At 39.8% G+C, this 23,166-nt stretch overlaps 1 pseudogene; it reads left to right on the top strand.

Moving 5' to 3' along the window:
- Positions 1–651: 651 nt before the first annotated feature.
- Positions 652–1,194, top strand: LOC148020449 (putative pentatricopeptide repeat-containing protein At3g28640 pseudogene; annotated as a pseudogene).
- The last annotated feature ends 21,972 nt before the right edge of the window (positions 1,195–23,166 follow it).

The raw sequence follows: 23,166 nt of genomic DNA on the forward strand, positions 1-23,166 counted from the left end.
GGGTATTGGTCTTTGATAGCAACCTTGAAAATCAGCATACTGCACTTCGAAAGATGGTGAAAAGATGGTTTGGGCCGTACATAGTCAGACATGTCTTTGATAATGCAACATATGAGCTGACAGAATTGGATGGAACAGTGGTTAGAGTGCCTATTGCTGGAAAAAGAATCAAGATTTTCAAGAAAAGAGATGATGAGGATTATGCATTGGAAGAATTTTCAAGAGAAGAGCAACGAGAAGAAACTCCAATAGAAGAGACAAATGATATGACAGATAATCTTGTTGATATACCGGAAATGTATAATGAAGAGATTGATCTGTTTGTGGATCTTGATGATAACGATCATGGGTAGTTGGCCCATCCGGAGGATGCGCAGGATTAGAGGGGGTGGATGTCGTATTGCTGCGCATTCGAGGTGTGAAACCACCCAAAAGTTGTGCGTGTGATTTGATACTTTGCACATACTTAGTTGTTATGTTTGCTCTTTCATTCTATGCTGAAGACGGAGAAGAACAGGGAGTTTTTGGTAGATTGGTAACTCGAGATGAAATCTCATGGGCTACACTTATTTCAAGATATGCCGATTATGGGCTTTGTGAGGAAGTACTAAACTAATTCCAAGAGATGCAAGTCGAAGTACATTGGTGGATATGTATGGAAAATGTGGCTTGCTTGTAAAAGCACAATATGAGTTTGACAAGCTTCCTTTCCGGAATGTGGTCTCTTGGAGTGCACTAATTGAAGGTTATACACAACACGGGCATGGTGAAGAAGCACTGAAGCATTTTGAGTGGATGAAACTTGATGGGGTATCTCCAAATGCAGTAACCTTTCGTTGTATTTTGAAAGCTTGTGGCAGCATAGGAGCCACAGAAAAGGTTGGGGAAATTCATACTGAGATTACTATGAAGGGGTTGCTAGAAAAAGATGTGGCTGTTGGCACGGCATTGGTTGATGTATATGTCAAATGTGGCTTGCTTGTAAGAGCACAAGATGTGTTTGACAAGCTTCCACTTCGTAATGTAGTGTTGTGGAGTGTATTAATTGCAGGCTATAGCCAATATGGACATGGTAGCCAAGCACTTAAATGTTTTGAGCGAGTGCAATTGGAGGGTGTCTCTCCGGATGGTGTCACCTTTGTTAGCATCTTGAAAGCTTGTGCTAGCATAGGAGCTAAAGAAAAGGGCCACTAATTCTGTCAAAAGGGAAAGAAAAGAGTGGCTAAAAACAAGGGAGGGAAAGAGCAGATTTAAAAAAAAACAGGGAAGATTCGACAGATTACGAAAAGGAAGGAAGGCGATGCTAATTGGGGGGAAGGGAAGGAAACGCAGAAAAACAGGCATTCGGGAATCTACGAGGAGAAACAAAAGGAGAGCTGGTTTGCAGATCGGTCAAGGTGGAGGCATTATATGAGTTGTTTTATTAAGCAGGAAAATTTTCAATTAGCTCTGTTCAAAACTGGGAAAAAGAAGAGAGCTTTGGCAATCTGGGGAATCGACGGGAGATGAGCGACGAAGGAAGAAAAGCATCATGGAAAGCCTGCTTAAGGAAACGATTCATCGGTCTGTGTTGTAGGCTGCTTGGAGGGGAAAGAAGTTCGTGAATTCGAGGGCGGAGCTAGACTGAAGGAGAATGATACTGGGTTGCTTTTGCAAAGTCTATTAAAGAATGCTCCATGGCGGCTCCGTTCTCTTCCCGCTAGCTCCTGTCGTATCATCCGATGAAAGAAGGCTACAATTTCCTGGTTATGTGAGAGTTTCTGGCAGATAACCATCCATTGTGCCTTCAATTCTGCCATTCTCGAGCAGCCTCCTGCTTCCCCTCCATCGTCGAAGCCTGGCTCCGTGTAGGAGTGAAGGCCGGCCAGTGCTCCAAGCGGTGCCAGTAATGCGGGGTCGAGTGTGCATACCAAAGAGTGGAGGGTCTATGTCAACGGGAAATGGTGGAAACGGTGGAAGCATAATGAAAGTGCTCTCAGCAAGAGTGAGGCTCTGTCGCGCTACCCATGAGCTACCCAGGCTCCACGCCTGATCCAGAAGAAGTCGAGAAAATGATTAATTGTAATCCTGAACTGAAGGGACTGGAGCTTATCGCCTTCGGGGTTGGGCATCACAGTTAGGAATGAGGAAGCAGCCTCAGGAAGATCAACCTTGGTGCATACCTTTCTTAGTTGATCTGGCAAAAGGAAGTCCTTGTAAGCTATATCCAGAGCAAGAGTGAAGGCCTTTACGCTGCATCAATCTGGAGACCTGCAAGGAGAAATTACAGTTATTACACCTGCAAGTTCTGGTTTCAGTGAAGTTATAAGCACAGTAACATCCTTTTCTGAAATTTGTGAGAAAATTCTGCCATCTCATCTGATGTCTCTCCATGTACCCCAATTCTGGAAAGGTTTCCATCAAACTCAGTAGGACAATCCTTTGATTCTGAGAAGTCTTATATGACAGGATCTCGTGCTTCATTTGGAGATGGCTCAATATCTCCCTATAGCCCTTCTCTTTTAGAGTCCATTCCTAGCTTTCTTTTCCAGGATGCTGGTCTAGATTTCCGTCAACTGATTATGTTCCATGTGAGGAATTTCCAATTACCCCTCTTAATCTAGAGTGGAACTCGTCTACAAGAGCAACAAATTGGGATCAACCATACCCGTATGATCCTTCCAATTGTCAGTGGACTTGGCTTTCTTCATCAGAGTCTTTGTGCACAGAAGAAACAACTCAATCTGGAGTTTTGATTCCAGGCCTTCCAAATGATTTAGCATAGCTATGTCTCATGCGGGTTTCATTTATTAAGTACGATCCTTGTTTCTGAATGGTATCTAGACAGTGAAGAGCAGTTCTTACATCTGAAGAGTTTTACAAAGCAAGAAAAACACTTGGGATTAAAGAAGCCTTTATATCACTGGTTGTCCATGGTAATAAAATCCACATCTTCAGCAGAGTCATGGAATTCAACAATAAAGTAGTACCATAGTGTATGTCATACTTGCGCAGAGTCAAATAACTGTTGCTCAGAAACTGGCCTTTAATTACTGGAACCGGTGGTGTCTGGATTCAATAGCTCTTCAGGCTGTGAACAGCAAGTTTATTGTACATATGCATGTTAAATCAGCAATCTTTGCATTCAATATGAAGAGTTTGGAGTTTACTATGGCATAGCCTGATCTCACTTGTTTAATCTTCTATCTTGGAATTTCTTAAGAACCTCTGTGGTCGTGACTTTGCTTTCGAAACCCTTCGACAACGTAGTCATTGACGCCAAGATATAGACAATAACAAAAGCTTTTCTGAAGCTTTTTCAGGGAAAAAAGTTCCCACTTGGCTCAATGAAAATCACAGGGAGCCGCAGAACTTGATAGAGAAAGAAAAAGCTATAAAAAAGCACAGCTTTGGTCACGAGTGGGAGGGGGAGCGGATCGTCCTCAGCAATTTTCATCATCATGTGCATCTAAGGGAGGAAGAAGGAATGTCCCAACAATGTCTGCATCATAAGCTATCAGGGTAGCAAGGTTGATCAAGACTATGACCTTGACTTTCGATTGGCCACTAGGGATCCCTTTCTTGCCTTAAAGAGATATGGAAAATTTCTCTACGACGGTCTCGTCATATTTTCCTCTTCTATGGAGAGCTTCTAGATTTCATACCATAGGCATGTGTGGTGTTTTTCGACTTACGTCAAATCAATCACATAATCTTATAGAAGGAAGATCGTACAAAGCATGAGATTAAAGCTGCAAAGATACCTATGGATGATTCCACACTATAGCTCAACAATCTATTTTATTGTTTATTTTAAACAAAAATCACTATCTTAAAGGAATTAATGCTTATAAAGACAACAAGTCAAAGTATCATGACCATACAAAGCCCATGTTCTAAAGGAGCTCATCTATGAGCTATAGCTCACGGAATTTAATTTAACATGAGGACTCAAACGGTTGTGGATACGACTGCCAATATGATTATCCCAAAGATTTTTTTGCGTGAGACACCTGGTGTGTCATTGTGAATTGTCGTCACCCTATCATTATGAGTATCTTGCACCTAGTTGTGATGACACAACGAAGAAGTATATAAATCATCGTCACCACCATGGATACTCCTTGCGCCAACTCTTTGCCTTCTCACTTGCCATGTTTACCACAAGCTTTGTCCTGTATGGGTTTCTTTACATGAAGCGCCTTGCAACTAACCACTTGACACACAATCATTAAGAGCATCATTGAGTCAAGCTATGCTCACAAGGGAAGATTAAAACATCAAATCTTGGGATACAACTTGTGTCAACTTCAAAAATCTGCATCCTGATTGTGTGGAGGGCTTTATGTTGCTCCTTTCTACCAATGTTATGACAGATGATTTTTGATGATGAGAAGTGCTTAAAAATAACCAAAAATTACGAATATCAGGAAAAAAATAGATTTCGTCGAAGGCGATAGTGGCAATGAATATGATTGTAAGCAGCAATGCCCAAAAAATGCTTAAAAGAACCACTCGACGGCGGTCAAAGAATTTTCATAATTTTTTGGCATGACAGATGAGACCCTGGGAGATGCTCGTAGTGGAAGACTTCCATACGGATGCCCAAGTTTTTTTAGACCAAGAATCAGACACCGGACATGGAAAAGGGAGTGCCCGGAAGGCCAAAGGCCAAAACGGCAAGTGTGAAAATAGACTTTGGGAGAGCCCAAAGGGTATGACCCTTTGGGGCTCCCTTTGGGGAGCCCAAAATCCAAAAATAGGGGAGGGGGGGTTGCGTTTTTTTCATGCTAGTGTAGAGAAGGCGCCATATCCACAAATTGAGGGAGAGATGGAAGATGGGGCCTGTAAATAACCCCCCAACTAACCGGATACATGATCCACATTCTATCTTCGCTCTCCATCGCTCCAGACCGTGCATCAATTGGCTGCCTGGTTGTGGAGATAAAAAACCATTCTTTCTCTCTCCTGCATAGAGGCAATTTATGTGCAAGAAATCAAGAAGAAGAGGGGCTGAAGGATGCTTGTCCGACTGTGATCGGATTGCTTCAAGAAGAAGAGGGGCTGAAGGATGCTTGTCCGACTGTGATCAGATTGCTTCAAGATGAAGAGGAGGCTGAGGAAAGAGGTGCAGCACTAAAGAATGGTTGTTGGTCATCTGTGGGCTGCCCAGAATAATCATTAAAAAACCCACAACAAGTAAGACATGTTGTATGCTCCAATTTTACAAAGAAGTTTGATTGTTTTTGTTGTTTCATGGTCCAAATATTGTTCATATACAATGAACTTTTTTTAAAACCTTGTTTACATCATGATTGAGGGCTGTAACTTTAGAAATGCAAAACCCTGTAATGATTTAGAGCCATTATTAATTCTTTAAAATTCGTAAAATGTCATTTTTAATGGAAATTAGTGGTTTTTTTAAATTTTGAGTTGGGAAAAAGGAGTACAAATGGGATAAAATCAGAGAAAATGTTAAGTTTTAGTCAAAATAATAAGTCAATACAAATAAATAAGAAAATATCTATTTTCCATGAATAATAAATAGGAAAAAATAGCAAAAAATGAATAAAATTGGGATTTTCACGCTAAAAAAATATGGAAAAATAAGATTTATGTGCATGAATTTTTGGCAAGGTTAAAGCAAGAGGTTAAGTCTCAATTTGGCCTCGTCCTTTGTGTTATAGTACATGTTTATTATTTTTTACATAAAAAATGATATAAAACAACCATTTACACATATGCACCACAACAACACCTAAACGGTGAGGGGGGGAGGAAGTTTGTGTGACGATCTAATGGTTGAAAAGATATAAATTTTGATTTTCCTCTTTGTGCATAACATTTAGGGATCGTTCCATAATTAAATATAGCCGACTAGTAGCACGGAAGTTCCGGTGCTAGTCCCTACAGTAGCGTAGCACGTAATGCTTAGTTAAAATTCATGAAAGGGTTGTTTTCCGTACCTCACATGGCTGGTTTTTTAAATCATAAAATGGTTGTGCACAATCGTCATACACCTTGCATCAAGCATTCCAGGTGGTATTTCTTGGAATTGATAGGACCTAAAATGGGCCGGCACTAGCTATGGCACTAGTCAGACCTCATGCATACGACAAAAAACCCCACCACACGGCCTCGCGGGCCAGGAGCATCTAAAACTCACTTTGCACTAAATACTTATGACGATTTTTCATTTGTATCCAATATGTAGTCCAACGTTGGCCTTCCCTTCCCCTTAGAGGGAGATGCCATAACATATAGGCATAATGCCTCCTAAAACACACAGAGGGAAGCACCTCTTGGCAGATTGTCGCGGCTCCAGTAGGACTCTCCTATACCTCAAGGATTAGCCCCAAGATGTGTCGCTAACACATACAACATTTGCACAAACTCCACTCTTTCATAATTCAATATTCTAGGAGATTTTGATTTTCCTTACAAAACTTTTCCCAACGGAAGCACCCATCTAAACCTACAGCTTAGGTTTCCTATCCTCTTAGTGTTGGTCAAAGTTTATCAAATAAGTGCAATGCATTCCAAGAGATACCACATGGCATGCTTAATGCAAGTTGTATGACAATTGTGCACAATCACTTTATGATTTAAAAAAAACCATCCATATGAGGTGTTGAAAACAGCCCTTTCATGAATTATAACTAGCCGTTACGTGTTGCGTTGCTTTAGGGACTAGCACCGAAACTTTCGTGCTACTAGTCACCTATATTTATTTATGACACGATCCCTAAATGCTATGCACAAAGAGGGAAATCAGAATTTTTATATTTTCAGTAATTAGATCGTCGCACAAACTTTATCCCCCCCCTTACCATTTAGGTGTTCTTGCAGTGCATAGGTGTAAATAGTTGTTTTATATCATTTTTGTATGTAAAAAGTGATAAACACGGACTATAACACAAAGACAAGGCCAAACTAAGGTTTAAACCCATGCTTCAACCTTGCCAAACATTTACACACATGCATCTTATTTTTCCATTTTTTTAAATCGTGAAAAATCCAATTTTCTCTATTTTTTCTATTTATTATTCATGGAAATTTGGTATTTTCTGATTTATTTGTATTGGATTATCATTTTGACTGAAACTTGACATTTTTTGTGATTTTATTGCATTTCCATCCCTTTTCTGCAACTCAGAATCGAAAAAAACCACTAATTTCTATTAAAAATGACATTTTATGGGTTTTAAAGAATTAATAATGACTCTAAATCATTAGAGGTTCTGCATTTTTGTAATTCCAACCCTCAATCATGGTTTAAACAAGGTTTGAATAAAATTTCATTGCATATGAACAACATTTGGACCATGAAACAACAAAAACAATCAACTTTCTTTGTAAAATTGAAGCATACTGTGTGTCTTGCGTGTTGAGGGTTTTTTAATCATTATTTTTAGCAGCCCACAGACCGACCAACAACCATTCTTTAGTGTTGAACCTCTTTCCTTAGCCTCATCTTCATCTTGAAGCAATCCGATCACAGCCGGACAAGCATTCTTCAGCCCCTCTTCTTCTTGACTTCTTGCACATGAATAGCCTCTATGCAAGAGAGAGAGGGAGGAGAGAGAAAGAATGGTTTTTATTCTCTTCACTCAGTGCATCATTCTTTGATCTGTTTGTGGCGATGGAGGGCAAAGGATAGGAGTATTATAGGCCCAAGAGCATTCCTCCTGCTTCCTTAGATCAGCAAATCATGATTTTGGGAGAAAAGAGGGGTGCAAAAAACTGATGCCCCCCCCTCCCCCTCCTCCCCCCATTTTCGTGGGATTCTGAGCCTTAGGCTCTTTGTTAAGAGCTTTAAGGCTTAATCCCCAAATATCTAGTTCATGACTTTGGTTTCACACCTCCACCAAATGGATTTTTCAGATTTCAAGGGGCAAACGACATCAGATTCGAGATTCGTCTAAACGGGTGGCTCCGTGGCATCTAAATCTACAAAGCTAGGCCCCGTCACGCTCTTCCCGACTTCTAGATCCAGTAGCTACTTCACAACCCCAAACCTTGCAGGGATTAAATGGGGGATCAAACGACCTCAGAATGGAGATCTAAGACTTGCGTTGGATTCCTGACGTCATGTTACATCTAGGAAACCTCCAGCTGGCCATTTGCCAATGTTTGATTCTCCATGAAAATAAGCACTAGCGCTTTAGGGACTTGCTGCTTAAAATCGTACGGATTGCCACCACCGCCCTTCGACGAAGTTTATTTTTCCCCTGATATTCGTAATTTTTGACTATTTTTAAGCACTTCTCGACATAAAAAATCATCTGTCATTGCCGACTACGGGATAGGGCGACTCAGCCTGTCGAGTCCCACGAATAGATATGCACATAAACAACAAAAAAGGAACATCAAGCTGATACAAAAAAATACACAACACAACACATCACAGCTCACACCCTACCCCTTGACAAAACCAAGGCATGAAATCCACGAGGAGTAGGCCTGAAATCCACAAGGAGTAGACCTAGCATAACCTGATAGAAGGCCCAAAGCTAGTCACTAACCAACTGCTCCAACACAGCCAAGCTAAAAAGAACTATCAAAGAGGTCATCCTAAGTGGTGGTCTGAACTACCTACCTAAGGACAACTCAGCCAAGAGCTCCTCCTGGGCGAGGACTCCTATAGCCTGATCAAGAAATATTTTCTTTTAGTACATTACACTTCTTTTTTAGGTTTTTAATTTTCCATACTCGAGCGTGTAAAAAGGAGGGAGCTGAGCATAGTGACCCAAGGAGAATAGGGCATCGGCCTCAGGTCCTGTATCGGTACCCAAGAACCTACCAAGCCCTCGCAAGGCGACACTTAATCCTTTTCTAACGCTCACTTTTATTTTCGCTCCAACCTTCTTTTGTTTTCTTCTTTTTATGGTACGATGTCACCCCAAGGAAGGGCAAGGTATTGGCCCCAGGTCTTGTCTCATCCCCAGGAACCTACCAGGCCTTCGTAAGGTGATGAACAATATCTCAAGTATTTTTCTTTCTTTCCTTTTCTATTTTTATGGGGGTTAGAATCCCTTTTTACACATCTCCGTATATTCATATATTGGCTTTCAGAGCTTTAGGGTTTTGTCTCTTTTCATCATTATTTTAATAGGCTTTTCTTGATACCACGAGGCATATTACACGGTGGATTCCGTGCCACGGTGGATTCCATGAGGTCTTACGGTGGATTCCATAGACTTTAATTACCGGGGTTCATACACAAAGTGGATTCTTTGTGCGAGAAGTCGATGGGGACGCCTATCCTTTTTAGGCATTTTGTTAATTTAGTGTGTACATGGGTGATTCCATAGGGGGTGATTCCGCAAAATACATATTTAAATTAATAAACATTTATGAGTTTAGAGTGCGCACTCATGATAAATTAAGGTTAGGATTGATTTCTAACCAATTAATTTATTTATGTAGCTAAAGACTACTAGGTATTCACTTTTATCGGTTTAATTGTATTATTTTACTAACGATTGTGAATGCTTCAGTTGATATGTAGAGATAGCAGCGGTGGCAGTGGAAAGCATTGGAGGATAGCGTGTATTCAAGTTATCGTCAATATTTTGATGGGCGCATACCTTAGGCATGGCCCCTATATTTTGTCACGCCTATTTATTAAGGCATTTGATATTTATTTATTATTTTTGTATGCGCCTGGGTGCACGATTTAGATATTTGTATTTGGACATTGTATTTGGGTATGCCTGACTTCTTGGGTGCCCATTAGCTTCATTTCTAATTGGCACAAAAGAAAACTCAAAAGCTAAAGCGTGCTATTTTTTTTGTAATTCGGGCTATTATTTGAGCTTGAAGATGATTAATACATAGAATACATGCTTTGTGGAGCGTTCACACAAGGCATGGGGGGAGATTGCACCCAATTGGTCTCTTGTTCATGTCATGCAAGATTCTTACATTGATTTGTGTGCAAAAAGTAGAGTTCTTTTGTTCTTGGGGACCTTCTGACGCTCACTACGCGCGCTTACGGCATCCGATCTGTGTACCAGTGGTATCAGACGAAGCTGAGATCGAGAGCTTCCAATCGCTTACCATCTTGCACGAAGGCGGAGCTCCTGGAACGATCGAGCTCTATAGTCAGTTTCATCGCGAACAGTCAATACGGGTGACTTCCTGACGGTCAAGAACCCCTATCTGCAGCCTCTGATCGCGAAGGATTGGCCTGAGGAGGCGAAGGACCACATCAACATCTCCTTCTACAAGTCATTTTGAATAGAGACAGTAAGCTTTACTTCCATAGCCAAAAAGTCTAGAAGTTTTATCTTAAAGCTTAAAAAGCTTATTACAAAGCTTAAAGGGCTCCCAAATTTTTCGAATTTGAACGCGGTATCCTGATATCTGGCCGGCGGCGTGAAAAATGCCCCCCCTAAAATCGAAAAAAAACGGTGCCTGATCAGTATTCTTTCCTAAAGCTAAGTCAATTAAGCTTTGAAAAATCTTAATCACTCACGTTCATCAAGTTCTCTTACTCCTGCAAGTTTTGTAAGTCCACAGAAGTCAACAAAGACTTATCCAACTATTCCCATAAATACTGTTCATACGCAGAAGCACAGAATCACAGAATCGCTCTCTAAAAGACCCTGTTCCTATTTGCACACTTGCTGAACCAGTTTCAGCAAACACATAAGTTCATACGCAGGTTATACGAAGATTATACGCAACTTCTACGAAGATAATGAATACCGCAATTGCAAAAGACAAAGACCGTAAAAGCCAAACAAAATATATAAGCCTTGTATACCCGACTTTGAGCTACGCTCATCCCGCTAATCAGATTTCGAGAGTGTGAGGTCTTTTGGATTTTATAGGATGACGGAACAAAATATGGACGATCTTATGGCTGAAGGTGATCTTCCCGAACCAACGATGGAATAAAAATTGGATTTGATTATGATACAGCTTGATGAAGAACGAAGAGCCCAACAAGCTTTGCAAGTTCAATTTGCCAATTTGCAACGATCTACCATCAACAAAGATGGAGCGCAACCCGAAGATATTATACGACGTACCATCGATGCGACGCTTGAAGCTCAATCCATCCGCAAAGAAACAAAGATAAGTAAAAGAAACTTCAAATTTCGTACTTTCAATGGATCTCGAGATGGAAAGACTGTACTTGCATTTATCAGTCAGTTTAATGATTACTTTCATGAAGAGACATATGCTGAGAAAGACAAAATTAAATGTGTCACTAATTATTTAGTTGATCAAGCATCTCTATGGTGGACTGTGGTTCGCAAGAGCATTGATTGTCCCACTACCTGGGAGAGTTTCCAAAAGAATTTTTTGCAGAATTTCCTTCCTCCCCAGTTCCATGAAAAATCCATAAAGCAATGGGATCTTCTACAGCAAAGAGATCGTGAACCTATTTCCCAAGACAGTGAACATTTTTGGAATGCTCTACTGCAACTACGCATGCTTGAAGATATACCTGAAGCGACTCACAAACGCAATTTTATGTCTGGCCTACTTGGACATTACAATGTTGAAGTCAATATGTTCAAGCCAACAACCCTTGAAGATGCAATTTCTTTGGCTCATGACACTGAAGACAAGATTCAAGGAAGAGACAAGCGTCCACAACAATTTCAAGCTAATGGTAACTATGGTTCCAAGCTATTCAATTCAAATTTTAGAAGATTCAATCAAAGTCATTTTATTCCATCTTCATTTCGTAAGTCTTGGACACGACCACCTGCTTTGCCATCAAATACCAATCCAAACCTTAAGCCATCCTCACAGCCAAATCCTAAAATTCCTAAACTTCCTGCCATTGCAAACAATGTATCTAAAGCCAAAACTTAAGCCATCCTCACAGCCAAATCCTAATATTCCTAGACTTCCTGCCATTGCAAACAATGTATCCAAAGCCAAACCCATAGTTTGTTACAAATTCCATCAACCTAGATATCTAGCAGCCAATTGCCAATCGAAATAGCCACCTGTCCATATCAATTATCTTGGAGCAATGGAAGATGAAGAACGTGAGGAAATGCCTGACTTTACAGAAGATGATGACGACGTTGGTACTACTTTGGATACTTTGCCAGGTATGCCAACTCCACATTCTTTGTTGATAATGCAATGTTTTGTGCATGGTAAAGAAAAGATTATTTTGCATGATGATGGTAGCACACATGATTTTATTCCTGCAAAGTTAGTGAAAGAATTGAATTTACCAACTGTTTCTACCCATTATCGCATTAAAGCAGCATTTCTAGGCACAAGATATAATGGAGCACAAGAGGTGCATAACTTAGAAATTAAAATTGGTGAATACATTGAACGAAGGAATTTCCTAGTTGTACCTTTGCAGTCTAGTGATATTATATTAGGTATGCCTTGGCGTCATCAGTATAATCCTGACATAGATTATTCTACGCATTCAATTAAAATTTATTTTCAAGGAAAACAAATTACATTGCATGGTATGCATGCATCCAATAATTTTCCACTGCTTACTCATACTCAAGCTAAGCATGCATTACGTAAAAGTAGCAAATCTTATTTAAGCTGGATGAATGAACTTCAAGCTAAAGAAAAACATATGCATCCTAGGCATACACAATTTCTTTCTCAATTTAAAGATTATTTTGCTGATGATTTACCACCTGGACTACCACCTTCACGACCTGAAGATCACAAAATAGATTTAATTCGTGGTACACAACCACCCTGTAAAGCACCATATAGGCATAACCAAATTGAACAGAAAGAAATTCAAAATCAAGTAGAGAAATTGCATAATAGAGGATTAATTAGACCTAGTAGTTCTCCATTTGGCGCACCTGTTTTATTAGTAAAGAAAAAGAATAATACTTATCGCATGTGCATTGATTATCGTGCCCTGAATAAAATCACTATTAAGAATAGATATCCAATACCTAGGGTAGATGATCTTATGGATAAACTACAAGGTTCTGCCATATTCAGTAAGATAGATCTTAAATTTGGTTATCATCAAGTGAGATTGGATAAATCTGATATATTCAAAACTGCATTTAGAATACAATTTGGACACTATGAGTTTCTAGTGATGCCTTTTGGTTTAACTAATGCACCTACTATATTTAGTTGAATGATGAATCGCATATTTCTAAAATATCAGCATTGTGTTATAGTATTCTTTGATGATATATTGGTATTCAGTAAAAATGAGAATGAGCACTATGAACATTTGTCTTTAGTTTTCAAGTTGTTAAAAGATAATCAATTGTATGCTAATCCAGAAAAGAGTGAATTCTTTCAAACAAAAATTGAATATTTAGGTCATATTGTTTCATCAGAAGGTATTAAGGTTGACCCTAAAAAGATAGAAGCAATTTTAAATTGGCCCATACCCAAAAATGTGCATGAGTTACGTTCTTTTCTAGGTCTTGCTAGTTTCTACAGAAAGTTTGTGTGAAATTTTTCATTACTTGCATTACCTTTGACGAAACTTTTAAAGAAGGGTATTGTGTATAATTGGACTGATAATCAACAAAAATCTTTTGATTTATTGAAACATGCATTAACCCATGCTCCTGTATTACAACTACCTGATTTCAATAGACCATTCTTTTTAGTAGTTACTGATGCTAGTGGATCTGGAATATGAGCCGTATTTATGCAAGATAACCATCCCATAGCCTACTCTAGCTGTAAACTGAAACCATCTGAACTTAAATATTCTACATATAATAAAGAATTTCTAGCTGTAGTACAAGCCTTACGTCAATGGAAACATTATTTAATGGGTTCTGAATTTATGATTAAAACTGACCAACAAAGTATTAGACATCTCCTTAGTCAACCCCAAATATCTGACCGACATATTAAATGGACAGATTTCATTCAAAGTTTTCATCCCCTTATCCAATATCAACCCGGAAAAGAGAATGTTGTAGCCGACGCTTTAAGTAGAGGACAACAATTCATAATATCTCTGTAATATCATTTGATTCTCTTATCCCTATGAAAGATACCTATCATCAGGATATTAGTTTTCAAGCTGATTGGAATAAATTAGCTGCAAATAATTGGATTCCTATTGATTCACTGTCTTACAATAATGGATTCATGTTTTATGAAAAGAGATTATGTGTTACAATTCCATTTAGATATTTTGTTTTGAATGAGATTCATTGTCCTCCATATCAAAGCCATAGAGGTATTATATCTACTTTGTGTACATTGACTGAAGATTTTTATTGGCCACATATGGACACTGATGTATCTAACTTTGTTTCTGAATGTTTAGTTTGTCAAAGAGTTAAAAGACATCATGGTAAACAGTATGGTTTACTAATGCCATTATCTATTCCATCACGACCATGGGAACAGATTTCAATGGACTTTATTACTGATTTACCTAACACTAAAGCTAACCATGATATGATTTGGACTATTGTCGACATGTTTAGCAAACAAGCATATTTCATTCCATGCAAGAAAACTTTAACTGCATCTCAAGCAGCTCAAATGTTTTTGAAAACCGTTTTTACTAATCATGGTTTACCAAAAGTTATTATTTCTGATCGTGATTCTAGATTTTGTAATAATTTTTGGATTACTTTATTTGCTAACTTAGGAACAAAGATTGATTTTTCATTTGCATTTCATCCTGAAACTAACGGACAAACAGAAGCTACTAATAGTACTATCTTAGATCTTTTGCGTGCTTACACTATTTCAAAACCACACACATGGGATACATATCTACATTTACTTTAGTTTGCATATAACAATACACCACACACAACTACAAAGAAAGCACCATTTGAAGTTATTTATGGATATAGATTGCCTACACATGTTGCATCATTATCAAACAGAATTCAGACTGTTGATGATATTGGTGAAGTTCACTACAAGGGAATGGGGCAATAGCGACAGCCATTTGCGACGCAAAAAAGCGATGTCGCTAAAAGCGTCGCTATATGCGTCGCTATTTGCATCTCTATTTGCGTCGCTATTTGCGTTGCTATATGCGTCGCTAATATTAGCGACGCATATAGCGACGCTAATAGCGACGCAAATAGAGACACAAATAGTGACGCAAATTAGCGACGCATATAGCGACGCAAATAGAGACGCAAATAACGACGCATATAGCGACGCAAATAGCGATGCAAATAGCGACGAAAATAGAGATGCAAATAGCGACGCAAATAGCGACGCCGGTCTGGGAAAAAAGTTTCAAAAACCCGAGCGTAACATTTGGCGAGAGAACATTTGCGAGAAAGAATGAAAGAGAGAGTGAGAGAGCTTAAAGCTTTGCGAGGGAGAGAGAGAGAGAGAGAGAGGAAGAGAGAGAGAGAGAGAGAGAGAGAGAGAGAGAGAGAGAGGAGCTCATCACCATGCCGCCGCCACTACATATGAAGAAGAAAGAGCAGTGTGCAACGGAAAAGGGAGGGAAGGTGCAAAGAGAAGGTACAAAGGGTTTCATCTTCAGGCCTTTGAGGTAGGTACATTGCCTCTTCTTGCTTTATTTTTGTATTATCTTGTTTTCTTTTTTTGTTTTTCTTTGCAAAGAGATACATGGAAAGAGAGGGAGGGAGGAAATAAGGGAGAAGAATGAAGGGAGAGAAAGAGAGAAAAGGGTAGAGAAAGGAAATAAAGAGAAAGAGGAAGAGAGAAATGAGAGATGAAGAGAGGGAGAGAGGATGAGTGAGAGAAACAACGAGAGAGAGAGGGGGAAAAAACAAAGAGAGAGGAAACAAAGAAAGGGAAATAGAGAGATAAAGAGAGGGGGAGAGAAATAGAGAGAGGGAGAGGGAAGGAAGAGAGGAGGAGGATGTAGAAAAGAAGGGTGAGGTAAAGAGAGGAAGGAGAGTGAAAAGAAGAGAGAGAGAGAGGGAGAAAGAGAGATAGAAAAAATAGAGAGCGAGAGAGAGGGAGAGAGAAATAGGAAAACAATGAGAGAATGAGAGAGAAGGTTAATAAAGAAAAGTAAAGGGAGAGGGGGGAGAGAGAGATAAAGAGAGGTGGGGTGACATTTCTTTCAATATCTTTGTTTCTTAAGCTTTTTATTTTCTATCTTTGATTGTCTTTGCAATGAGATGAGTTGAGTGAGAGTGGGGAGGGAAGGAGGGAGAGAAATAGAGAGAAGAAGGGAGGGGAAGGAAGAGAGAGATGGAGAGAAATAAAAAACAGGAGAGAGAGGGGCTTCATAAAAATTTGTCAAAACCCGAGCATGGCATTTTACAGGTTTTTAAACAAGCGAGAGAGAGAGAGAGGCCGTTGCCACTGCCACCATCCATGAAGAGGGAGGAGACAAGTGTAAATGAGAAGGAAGGAACTCCCAAATGAGAAAAAAATTAGAGAAGTACGAAGGGATTCTTCTTCAAGCTTTGAGGTAAGTGCATTATCTATTCTCTCTTTGTTTTTCTCTTTTCTTTACTTCTCTCTTTCTTTTTGTTGATGAGTGTATTGAGAAAAGAAGTGAGAGAGATCAACATGTACAAGGGAGATTGCGAGAGAGAGAGAGAGAGAGAGAGAGAGAGAGGTCGCTGCCACCGCCAATCCACCACAAAAAGAGAGGGGACAACTGCAAAGAAGAAGGAGGGAGCCCGTGAAGGAGAAGAAGAAGAAGGAGAGAAGCGCGAAGGGATTATTCTTCAAGCTTTGAGGTAAGTGCATAATCTATTCTCTCTTTGTTTTTCTCTTTGAGGTAAGTGTATTATCTATTCTCTCTTTGTTTTTCTCTTTGTTCTTCAAGCTTTGAGGTAAGTGCATTATCTCTTCTCTCTTTATTTTTCTATTTTCTTTACTTCTCTCTTTCTTTTTGTTGATGAAGAGTGTATAGAAAGAAGAAGTGAGAGAGATCAACGTGCGCAAGGGAGATTGAGAGAGAGAGAGAGAGAGAGAGAGAGAGGTCGCTGCCACCGCCAATCCACCACAAAAAGAGAGGAGACAATTACAAAGAAGAAGGAGGGAACCCGTGAAGGAGAAGAAGATGAAGGAGAGTAGCGCGAAGGGATTATTCTTCAAGCTTTGAGGTAACTGCATTATCTATTCTCTCTTTGTTTCTCTCTTTTCTTTACTTATCTCTTTCTTTATGTTGATGAAGAGTGTATAGAGAGAAGAAGTGAGAGAGATCAACGTGCGCAAGGGAGATTGAGAGAGAGAGAGAGAGAGAGAGGTCACTATCACCACCAATCCACCACAAAAAGAGAGGGGAGAACTGCAAAGAAGAAGGAGGGAACCCGTGAAGGAGAAGAAGAAGAAGGAGAGTAGTACGAAGGGATTCTTCTTCAAGCTTTGAGGTAAGTGCATTATCTATTCTCTCTTTGTTTTTCTCTTTTCTTTACTTCTCTCTTTCTTTTTGTTGATGAAGTGTATAGAGAGAAAAAGTGAGAAAGATCAACGTGCGCAAGGGAGATTGAGAGAGAGAGAGAGAGAGAGAGAGAGAGAGAGAGAGAGAGAGAGAAAGAGAGGTCACTGCCACCGCCAATCCACCACAAAAATAGAGGGGACAACTGCAAAGAAGAATGAGGGAACCCATGAAGGAGAAGAAGAAGAAGGAGAGAAGCGCGAAAGGATTCTTCTTCAAGGTTTGAGGTAAATGTATTATATCTTCTCTCTTTGTTTTTCTCTTTTATTTACTTCTCTTTTTATTTTTGTTGATGAAGAGATGTATAGAGAGAAGAAGGGAGACAGATCAACACAAGGGAAAATGAGAGAGAGGGAGAGACAGAGAGAGAGAAACTGCCATTGCCACTACCATTGCCACCACATCCACTAAAAGAGAGGGGACAACTACAAAGGAGAAGCCAACCTCTGTCTCTTCTCCATCTTGCCCTCCTCGAGCTTGCATGGCAGGCACCAAGCAAGCATGTCCCCGTTTCTCGGACATGGAGAGGCCTCATGCCAAAGCCCGTCACCTGGAGTACAAGGTGGAGCCTCCTCTAGTGCAGCAATAGGTACTCCCCATAGAGCACAATGACCACTAGAGAAGAAGAGGAGATGGAAACCAGGCACGAGTGTCAGACAGCCCACCAGTAGGAAGGTAGACTAGAAAGAAGATCCTACATGATGTACTACATGTGCCTTCTATTATCAAGAATCTATTGTCGATTGGACAGATGGCAGAATGAAATTTGCAAGAATCTAGTGTCGGTTAGATAGATGATTTCAACTGATACACATGGCTGTACATTCGGAAGTACAAGGATGAGGTACTCGATGTCTTTAAGCAAATGGGTTTATAAAGAGAAATGCAAGTCAGATGGTTCGTTGGAAAGGTATAAAGCCCGGCTCGTTACAAAGGGATATGCACATCAATACAGCCTAGATTATGAGGAGACTTTCAGCTCGGTTGCTAAGATGGAAATGGTGAGAATAGTGATTGCATTAGTGGCTTCTAGGGGCTAAAAATTATGAAAAGTGGATGTCAAAAATGCATTCATGAGTGGTGACTTTCTTGAAGAGGTATATATGGAGTAGCATGAGGGTTATGTATATAACCTGAGGTGTATATGGATACTAGCTAGCAACCCCGTCTATCATGCTAGATCCAAACACATAGAAATTCATTATGATTTCATTAGAGAAATGCTACTTGTAGGACAGATTGATCTAGTTCATGTGAAGACACAAGACGAGGTAGCCGAAATCTTTACCAAATCACTTGGTAAAGAGAAATTTGTTTGTTTTATGGATCTACTTGGAGTACAGTAACTAATCTGAGCTTAAGAAATGGAGTTTGAGAAGGGGGAGAATAAGCTGGAGTAAGCGGAAGATCAACGGGACTTATTCATACCTCAGGGTTCTGACTATAATGAAAGCTTGAAGTGAAGCTCTTCTTCTTGGGCCTAACAAGTGATAAAAAAGCTCCTTTACTAATACTTTTTTGAATTGATTATATCTAGCTTTCGTAATCACAATCTCTTTTTCTTCTCGGGCCTAAGCAAGTGATGAAAAAGCTCCTTGCGAAATACCTTTTCGAATTAATTATATCTTGCTTTTGCAATCAAAGGATTCATTTTTTTTTAAATAATATGATACACAATTTTTGGACATTAGATGTAGCTGACATTGGCAAATGAATTATGCAAGAATATTTAGTGCATATAGCTAGAAGGGTGGCAGGGCTGTATGCCCTGCCACCTATTTTTTCCCCCCTCTCTAACCGTCGCTATTTGCGTCGCAAATTTACTCTACAACCGTCGCTATTAGCATCACTATTAGCGTCGCTAATCGATGCAAATAGCGACGCTAATAGTGACGCATATAGCGACTCATATAGCGACGCAAAATAGCAACGCTAATAGCGACGCATATAGCGACGCAAATAGCGACGAATCGATCGCGTTGCTAATAGCGACGCGAATAGCGATGACGGGGATAATTTTTTCCATGAATAATTCCATCGCTTTAAACGTCGCTATTGGGTCTATATGTTGTAGTGGTTAAAGATATGATTGCCAAAGCCCAGCAATCATATACAAAGCAAGTAAATAAGAAAAGACAGCCATGAATCTCAAAGTTGATGACTATGTTTGGTTACATATAGAAAAATGTAGGTTACAAAGTGTAGATAAACACCCAGTTGTGAAATTAGCACCTAGATTTTATAGACAATTCAAGATCATACACAAACTCAATGACAATGTATTTAAACTAGAACTACCACCACATTGAAAAATGCACAACACCTTCCATATTAGTTTATTACGACCCTTTAGAGGCCAATTACCTGTACTCCCTGTCTATGAAAACCAACCTTTGTTAGATGATGAGACTGAAATCCTTGAGCCTGAAGCTATTATAGATACTGACTTTATGACCACTAGAACTGGCTGTAGATACTCTAGATATTTGATCAAGTTTAAAAACCATCCTGTTGAAGAGGCCCAATGGATGCACGCTAGAGACTTAAATGCTTTCTCCACTTTGTTAGCTCCACATTGAGCTAATAGCAATTGAGGACAATTGCTATCCCTCCCTGGGGGTATGATGCCAGGAGGCATATTACACGGTGGATTCCGTGCCATGGTGGATTCCGTGAGGTCTTACGGTGGATTCCGTAAACTTTTATTACCGGGGCTCATACACAAAGTGGATTCTTTGTGCGAGAAGTCGATGGGGACGCCTATCCTTTTTGGGCGTTTTGTTAATTTAGTGTATATATGGGTGATTCCATAGGGGTGATTCAGCAAAATACATATTTAAATTAATAAACGTTTATGAGTTTAGAGTGCGCACTCGTGATAAATTAAGGTTAGGATTGATTTCTAACCAATTTATTTATTTATGTAGCTGAAGACTACTAGGTATTCACTTTTGTCGTTTAATTGTATTATTTTACTAACGATTGTGAATGCTTCAGTTGATGTGTAGAGATAGCAGCGGCGGCAGTGGAAAGCATTGGAGGATAGCGTGTATTCAAGTTATCGTCAATATTTTGATGGGCGCATACCTTAGGCATGGCGCCTATATTTTGTCACGCCTATTTATCAAGGTGTTTGATATTTATTTATTATTTTTGTATGCGCATGGGCGCATGATTTAGATATTTGTATTTGGACATTGTATTTGGGTATGCCCGACTTCTTAGGCGTCCATTAACTTTATTTCTATTTGGCACAAAAGCAAACTCAAAAGCTAAAGCGTGCTTTTTTTTTTGTAATTTAGGCTATTATTTGAGCTTGAAGATGATTAATACATAAAATACATGCTTTGTGGAGCGTTCACACAAGGCATGGGGGGAGATTGCACCCAATTGGTCTCTTGTTCATGTCGTGCAAGCTTCTTACATTGATTTGTGTGCAAAAAGTAGAGTTCTAACGCTCACTACACGCGCTTACGGCATCCGATCTGTGCACCATCTCTAACTGTCTCACAACTAACAGGAACTCCTAGAACGGCCGCCTAGCAGGTCAACATAATAGGGTCACTAGAACTCCCATCTAAAATAGGTCTTTCAATGCCTGACAATGCCTTGCAGGAGGCAATGACTACTTAGACCTCCCCCAGACATACCTAACCTAAACCTGAGACTTCATGCCTTAAGTGACGGTCCCCAACAAGAAAAAAACCCTCACCTGCACATATATCATTAATTGCTTAAGGGAAACAACTAAAAAAAGGGGACAAAGCCACCTGGAATGGCCACAAGAAGCTTCTTCGTAGCAAAGGCTCCCTCTAGCGACTTCGTCAACCTATATGGTGCAATCACTAAAACAACAAAGCATTAAATGTACCCACACCAAATAGAGATAGGGCCCTCTTGGCCTAAAGAAATAGCACTTTTCACTGCAAACTAATGGGCCCTCTTGGCCTAAAGAGATAGATTATCAAACAACAGCCCTCTTGGCCTTAAAAAATCAGGCATTAACTACCTAAAGCAACTGGCCCTCTCGGCCTAATGGAATCAAACAAAACAACTCATAGAGATCCCTCCTTGGAAGAAGGCAGATATAAGCAAATACGATACATTCCAAGGAGAAAAATAGGGCTCGCAACCCTAAACTAAATGCATCAAATTATGGTCCATACCTCCTATATATATAGCAAGAGGTGTACGCATAACATGTCTTCGAATCAACCTAGGGTCCAAAATAGTAACGGTAAATGGGTCTCGACTACTCTTTGCATTACCCATATCAACCATCGCCTGCCATATAACGCATGGTATGATAACATCCCCAACAAGCGACCAGGTCCTGTCTCATTATCACTAACAACATCTGGACTAGGACCACAATTGAAAAAGAGGTCCTCTTCATAAGCAAAATTGGCTAAGGAATCCGCAAACTGATTCCAACAACGTGGAATCAGCTGAAGAGATATGCTCTCAAATTCATCAAGTAGGGTTATAGTAGTGCGATTATACATACAAAGGAGAGGATTCCAGATTATATATGTCCCATTGAGTTGATTTAAGATCAGTTGGGAATCCCCTTTTATTAACAACCACCTAATGCCACCTTTCTTAGCAATATTCAATCCCATAATCAAGGCTTTATACTCCGCCATGTTGCTAGTAAATCCTACCCCAAGATAAGCAGCTAATTTCATTGTAACTCTACATCGGGGATCTCAGATAACTACTCCAACACTTTCCTTTCTATTAGGGCCCTTGGACGCTCCATCAAAATATAATGTATACGTCCATAATGGGTTTACACACCCAGCCATCAAGAACTCCCCTATTCGTAATTATGATAGTCAAAGTTCAACATATTTAGAGGATGAACTGACGGCTCCATCGCACCTTGGTCATTAAACTCAACAGGGATGCTTGTCAAGATTTGTAAGCAGTGATGGCAAAAAATTACTTTAATTTCCCACACAAAGGTACCGTCTTCTTGCTCAATTACTTTATATCCCTTGCTCCACCAGATAAACCTTCCCTGATGATATCTTTGCTCGAGATATGGGTGCTCCAAGTAAGGGATTAACTGCCCCATCAACAAATTTAAGCTCTCATGCATGTCTCCAATCAGCCCCAGCATGGACCTGCAATGCATTTTGCGCATTAGCATACTTAGAAATAATAAGGTTTAATCTTATTAAGATTAACCTTATTCTTAAATTCCTCTCCTTGTAGATCAGCTAATAGAACTATGGACTTATTTTTACCTATCCGAACTATCTTGTAAGGGCCATCCCATCGAGATTCCATCTTTTCTAGAAATAGCTCCCTACGTGCATCATAATATAAAACTAACTGCCCCTTTTTAAAATTATATTTCTTCGCTTTCAGATCATACAACCATTTCATCTAACGTTTAGCTACCTCTTGGTGCAACAAACTTTGCAATTTGAGCTCGTGTAAGTGGGCTATAGTCCTAAACTGCTCAAATAGGGCATCTTCATCACCCAAAGAATGATTGATTGCGAATCTAATGGTCGGAAACTCAATTTCTAAGGGCATTACACACTCCTCCCCATAAACTAATTTGAATGGGATGTGGCCAGTGGCTCGTTTAATGTAATATTCCCGCTTGTGAATATTGACTTCTCGCACACCGCGTAAACCTCGTGCAAAGGTTATCTTCCATATTGGAATTGCCAACAGTGTAATATGTAACCCACACGCGAGAATTTGAGACCTCCGCATTGGCAAAGCAAGCCTGGGGGTTCAAATCCACAAACCGCAGGTAAACACCCTCTTGGGAGGGGCAAAATGGATATGCAGGGCTGGAGCAGAGGGAGTGTGGGGGGATGGGC

This window comes from Lygodium microphyllum, chromosome 19, assembly GCF_053477565.2.
Source record: "Lygodium microphyllum isolate KBCC chromosome 19, Lygodium_microphyllum_v1.1.10, whole genome shotgun sequence".
NCBI lineage: Eukaryota > Viridiplantae > Streptophyta > Polypodiopsida > Schizaeales > Lygodiaceae > Lygodium > Lygodium microphyllum.